The 6,706-nt window shown below is 44.3% G+C and overlaps 1 protein-coding gene and 1 pseudogene across 1 annotated transcript in view; one reads left to right on the top strand and one right to left on the bottom strand.

The window, feature by feature from the left end:
- GALNT16 (polypeptide N-acetylgalactosaminyltransferase 16) overlaps positions 1 to 6,706 on the bottom strand; it is an 86,883-nt gene that overhangs the window by 46,402 nt on the left and 33,775 nt on the right. The gene's annotated exons all lie outside the window — the stretch shown is intronic.
- Positions 3,694 to 4,178, top strand: LOC106728104 (annotated as a pseudogene).

Here is a 6,706-nt window from a genome sequence, read left to right as displayed (position 1 = left end):
GAACAACCATGAGCTCCCAATTGGTCAGAATTATTCCACCAGGGTGGAGGCTGCATCAACCACCTGGCCAACCTGCATCTGCGGGCCCCATACACCTACCTCTCTCTGGGCTTCTATTTCCACCACCACGATGTGGTGCTCGAGGGTGTGGGCCACTTCTGCGAGTTGGCGAGTTGGCAGAGAAGAAGCTCGAGGGCACTGAGCATCTCTTAAAGGGGCAAAACAAGCACGGTGGCCGCATTCTCTTCCAGGACGTGCTGAAGCCTCCCCAAGGTCAGTGGGGCAAAACTCAGGACGTCATGCAAGCCGCCCTGGCCTTGGAGAGGCACCTGAACCAGACCCTTTTGGAGCTGCAGGCCCTGGGTTCTACCCGCACAGACTCTCAGCTCTGTGACTTCCGGGAGAACCACTTCCTGGATGAGGAGGTGAAATTCATCAAGAAGATGGGCCACCACCTGACTAACATCCACAGGCTGGCCGCCCCCCCAGGCTGGGCGAGTATCTCTTAGAAAGGCTCACCTGCAAGCACGACTAAGAGCCTTTGGAGCCCAGAGGCCTTTCAGAGGCCCCTCTGCATCCCCAGGTGCCTGGCTTTTACCTGAGCCTCTTCCCGAAACTACTAGCCATTCTTTTAACCACCCTGAAGCCCTCTCCCATGCATTGAACCAAATGAAGCAATAAAGCTTTTTGCAGCAAAACCAAACAACAAAAAAACCTCATGTTTTGAAAGCAGTGGCTTTCAAATTGTGTTTCTTCTCTCCCTGTACTCTAGCTAGAACTTTTCATCTTTCATCTATTTTATATTTTAGACTTCTACATAAGATTTGGTTGAAATCACATAAAACAGTAAAAAAAAGTTTTAGGAAACAACAATAAGAGATGGTGCTCATAAAATAATATGTAGACAAAAATCATGTTAAAAATCAGTATGATTCTAGGTTTGCATATACTACACATGTATATATGGAGAGAGAATGAGATAGACAGATACCAGACATTCTAAAAAAAAAAAAAACTAAAAAAAAAGCACCCAAACAGTTATTATCTCTGGGTGTTGGAATTGTAGATGAATTTTATAAGATTTCCAGAAGACTTTTCCAGATTTTCTGCTACAAACTAAATGCATTTACATTTTGAAAATAATTACTATTACAAATATTCCCTCTCAGATGACATTAATACCTTAACATCATTAAGCCTTCATACCTATGATTCTTAAATCTGGAAGCTCTGAGCTCTTTGGCGATCTAATGCCATCTCTGTGTCCTCGTCTCAGGTGTATTCACACAAAAGTTTGCATACAGTTTCCCCGAGCATCTCTTGTTAAGATCCCCTCCCTAGATTCTAGAATGCCATTTCTTTACTTTGCCTGCTTTTGAAGTAGCTACTTACTCTGTGCCTGTGGCAGTGGTTCTTAACCTATTTGGGGTGGAGGTGAACAGCGGTCACACATCTCTGCTCTGAGACCCCGTTAAAAGCAGCACCCATAAACCCACACGCTGCTGTAGGCGGCTGAGGAGGTTCACACACTCCCTGAAGTCCACTCTTGGGCTCCAGGTTCAGAACCTCTGGTGCAATCCCAAGCCTTTGGCACACACTGGAGCCCTGACTAAGCTAATTCCCTTTAGGACCAAACTGATTAAATATAGATTTTGAAAAAAGGGACAAAGCCAGGGATAGAATCTAGCTCAGCATTTCCAGGGCACTGCCACACAGCAAGCACTTCTAAAGCAGTGTGTGTGTGTGAGTGTGTGTGTGTGTGTGTGTGTGTGTGTGTGTGTGCGTGTGTGTGTGTGTGTAAGAGAAGATGATGCCAAGGAAGAATTTCTTTCTTGTTGTTGTTGTTGTTGTTTTTTTTTTAGGAAGAATTTCTTGCACACTGAGTACTGCTGAAAAGCATTAGAGTTGGGAGGGTTCCGCAAACAGGAAAAAGAACCAGAAGGGAAATCCAAAGTAAGGGAAATCCTTACTTTGTATGATGCCTTGAGATGGCTGAATGGGGCAGGGAGGGGATGGGGGGGTGGGATACAGGAGTATTGTGCCAACTCCAAGCTGGCTGTCCACTCCCTTAAATAGCTCTCTCAAACAGCTGTACCATGAACCAACCTCATTTATGCTGCCTGAGAACCATGCAGGGGCCAATTGACAAGGTGAGGGAGACTGCTGAGCACCTGGGAGGACAGCCTCATGGAGGGCTGGGCAATTTGGCAGTAGCTAGTGGAATGTTAAATGTGCACGCCCTCCTATCCAGCAACTCTACCTCTTGGTATCTCTTAAAAACAAACAAACAAAAAAAACAAACGAGCCCCAGCCGGTGTGGCTCAGTGGATAGAGCGTCAGCCTGCGGACCGATAGGTCCCAGGTTCGATTCCGGCCAAGGGCACATGCCTGGGTTGCGGGCTCGATCCCCCGTAGTGGGTGTGCAGGAGGCAGCCAATCAATGATTCTCTCTCATCATTGATGTTTCTATCTCTCTCTCCCTCTCCCTTCCTCTCTAAAATCAATAAAGAAATATATTTAAAAAAACAAACAAACAAACAAAAACAACAACAAACGAACAAAAACTTACCTACATACCCAAAGAGGCATAAACAGGGTGTTTTTTGCAGCATGTTAACCAATACAAATTTATCTCTGATCCATTTTACATTTTAAACCAAAATATAATCACCAAACTCTATGAATATAATGTGATTTAGACTTTGCTTTGGGCGATGGGTGCATGATGCAGTGTGCAGATGATGTTTTACTGAGTTGTACACTTGAAACCTGAATGGTTTGCAAACCAATGTCACCCCAATAAACTCAATTACAAATATGTATTTGCATTTATTTTCCAAGGGGAAACCACAACAATATTCTGCACAGGGAAAGTCCTAAGCTCAGGCCAATGCTGCCTTTGTCTTTTTCTGCTATGTACTCACAGGATCACAAGGCCAGTGGGTGCCTAAAAGAGCCTTTGAGCAGTGGCAGGCGCGGGGCTTCCATATTCCTGGAAGACTAACAGGGATGCCATTCCGGTGGGAACAACGCTCGTTTTCTCTCTCTCTGCTTTCATCTTAACAAAAAAGATTTTTAAAGTTCATCTGGAAGAACAAACATCAGAAAAGAGCCCTGCCTCTCTCTAGTCCCTCTGCTCCCCAACCCCAAAAAAGAAAGCAAAAAAACAATGGAAGAGACTTGCCTCGCCAATTATTTTTTTTAATGTATTTTTATTGATTTCAGAGAGGAAGGGAGAGGGAGAGAGAGATAGAAACATCAATGATGAGAGAGTATCATTGATTGGCTGCCTCCTGCACACCCCCTACTGGGGATCGAGCCCACAACCAGGCATATGCCCTGACCGGGAATCGAACCGGTGACCTCGACGCTCAACCGCTGAGCCACACCCGGCTGGGCAACCTCGCCAATTATTAAAACTCTTAGAAGAGCCGAGTTCGGAGCAGAGAAGGTACTCGGAGAAAGGCAGCGGTTAGAACTAGGCAAAAAGAATGATAGCCGTGGGGTGTTAAAAAAAAAAGGTTAAAAGTATGAGAAGATTTGGAAAAGCCTGGAATCGGGGAGACAGCAGGGTATCGAGGAAGGAGTGCCCATGACCTTTATTCTGAGGAGCCACAAGCCAGCCTCCCAAGCAGAGGGAGCCGGACACATGACGAAGTAATGACACCACCACCTCCTCCATTGGGCTTCCCGATGGCCATGGCTGTGGATTCTAAAACTTACGCAGACGAGGCATTAGAGCTGCTGAGGAATTTGCCAATATTTACTATGAGACACTGGACAGAAGTAGACGGCACTGACCCGGCTGTATCTGGACAGGGCCACTGTGATAGGAATGGAAGTGTTGTTACAGGGTTGGAAGCCTTAACTGATCTTTTTGAGGTGTGACCTTCCACTGAATTCCAGGTTAATATGTTAGATTGCCAACCAGGTCATGAGCAAGCTACCCCGGCCCAGAGTATGGTTCTTGTTGTGACCAGTGGAGCTGTGAGGCTTGATGGAAACAGACAGCCCTTCTTCAATCAGAACTTCCTGCTCAGACTACTCCTGACAACACTGTGTGGAAGACTGCCAGGGCCTGCCTCCGTTTCCAAGAGTGGGCGAAAGTAGCCAACGGGGGCAAAAGTCCATTCTCCTTTGGTCCAGTAGTTTCAGCAACACAGTTTTATGTGAATTAATTCATTTCATTGTGGTTTTAATTCCTAGCAGCACCTTCTCTAGCACCTGCCAGTTTGGGCTATTGCCCTTAATGGCTTTAATGATAGTTTTTTACATGCCCTATATACCAGTGGTTCTCAACCTTCCTAATGCCGCAACCCTTTAATACAGTTCCTCATGTTCTGGTGACCCCCAATTTCATTGTTACAAATTGAACATAATTAAAGCATAGTGATTAATCACAAAAACAATATGTAATTATATATGTGTTTTCCGATGGTCTTAGGCGACCCCTGTGAAAGGGTCGTTCGGCCCCCAAAGGGGTCGCGACCCACAGGTTGAGAACCGCTGCTATATACATTTCACTAATGACATTCTTATAGTAATAGTATAAACCCATGATCTCTGTACTAACATACTTCACTGTGAGCCCAGCCTATTGCAAAAGTGAAATCCTTTTTATTAAAGCACATTTTTATTGATTTCAGAGAGGAAGGAAGATGAAGAGAGAAAGAGAAACATCAATGATGAGAAAAAACCATTAATCAGCTGCCTCCTGCACACCCCCCACTGGGGATCGAGCCCACAACCTGGACATGTGCCCTGACTGGGAATTGAACTGTGACCTCCTGGTTCATAGGTCGATGCTCAACCACTGAGCCACACCAGCTGGGCAAAAATGAAATCCTTTTATAATACTATCTACAGGATGTCAGCACAACATAACTCTCTGAGAGGAAGTGGAGTATTTTTTTTTATTAAGTTAATTTTGTAGTGGAACACATACCTATTTTCAGTAAACATTGGTAATACAGTTTTGGTATAAGGCTTTTTCAAATCAGTTCAATGAAAATATTTCTACTTTTGGTTTGCATAACTACTCTGACATATTAGAATCCTAGGTAGAGATGTTCAGTGGTCTTTTTTCATGTTACCTAATGTTTTCTATGTTGACATGTTCTTATGAAGTGAATTAATCTACTCGAGAGGTATAACATGTTCTTAGTTGATACCTGAATATTGGATATACTCAGTGACTTAAAAGCAAAACTTGCTAAAAAGATTTTTCTTGGCAGCTCCAGGTTTATAACTTTAGGTGATGCATGGTAACAGCTTTAATGGGAGAATAGGGAGTGAGAAATAACAAGGTTGACCTAGCTGATTTGGCTCAGTGGGTAGAGCACTGGCTTGCGGACCAAAGGGTCCCGAGTTCGATTCTGGTCAAGGGCATGTACCTCGATTGCAGGCTCCTCCCCAGCCCAGGCCCTGGTCAGGGCTTGTGCAGGAGGCAACCAACTGGTGTGTTTCTCTCACATCGATGTTTCTCTGTCTTTCCCTCTCTCTCCCACTCTCCCTAAAAATTAATGGGAAAATATCCTTGGGTGAGGATTAACAAACAAACAAAAAAAGAAAGAAATCACAAGGTTGGCCAAAAGTTAGGAGGGGTGGCCAAATGGTAAATTTTTGGTACTTGTTAAGATAGTAAGTATTGCCAAAGGGTCATGACTATCACTTCTGTTTTAAAGGTTATTTTTAAAGGTTTTTCCAGCCCGGCTGGCGTGGCTCAGTGGTTGAACCTGGAGGTCACGGTTCGATTCCTGGTCAGGGCACATGACCAGGTTGTGGACTTGGTCCCCAGTGAGGGGCGTGCAGGAGGCAGCAGCTCGATGATTCTCATCAGTGATGTTTCTATCTCTCTTCCTCTCTGAAATCAATAAAAAAAAATACATATATATATTTTTTAAAAAGGTTTTTCCAGTTCACCTCATACTTATCACCAATATAAGTCTCAATTTATTCAAGAACTTATGGAGGTGAAATGTCAGCAATAACCTGACCCTGCAGCAGGGTCTGCCAGGAAACCTGGAAACAAAGCCATTGCTCTCTCTTTGGGACACCCTGAACTACTACTGCTTCTTCTTCTTTTTGTTAATCCTCACCTGAGGATATTTTTCCATTGATTTTTTAGAGAGAGAGGGAGGGAGGAGAGATATAAGAAGGGAGGGAAAGAGAGAAACATAGATGTGACAGAGACACATCGATTGGCTGCCTCCCACACATGCCCCAACCAGAGCCAGAGATTCAAACCCGCTGGGGATCAAACCTGCAGCTAACAGTGATCCCACTTCTAGGAATATATCCCAAGAAACTAGAAACACCAATCAGAAAGGACATATGCACCCCTATGTTCATAGCGGCAAACAGCCTAAGTGCCCATCTGCAGATGAGTGGATTAAAGAACTGTGGTACATCTACACAATGGAATACTACATAGTGATAAAAAGAAGGAATTCTTACCATTTGCAACAGCATGGATGGAACTGGAGAGCATTATGCTAAGCGAAATAAGCCAGTCAGAGAAAGATAAATACCACATGATCTCACTCATTTATGGAATATAATGAACAATATAAACTGATGAACAAAAACAGATCCAGAGACACAGAAGCATTGATCAGACCGTCAAACCTCAGAGGGAAGGTAGGGGAGGGTGGAGGTAAGGGGGAGAGATCAACCAAAGGACTTGTATGCATGCATATAAGCCTAA

Source organism: Myotis brandtii, unplaced genomic scaffold (genome assembly GCF_000412655.1).
Source record: "Myotis brandtii unplaced genomic scaffold, ASM41265v1 scaffold536, whole genome shotgun sequence".
Classification (NCBI taxonomy): domain Eukaryota; kingdom Metazoa; phylum Chordata; class Mammalia; order Chiroptera; family Vespertilionidae; genus Myotis; species Myotis brandtii.
Note: the sequence above shows the minus strand (reverse complement) of the source record. Positions and strands in the feature narration are given on the sequence as shown.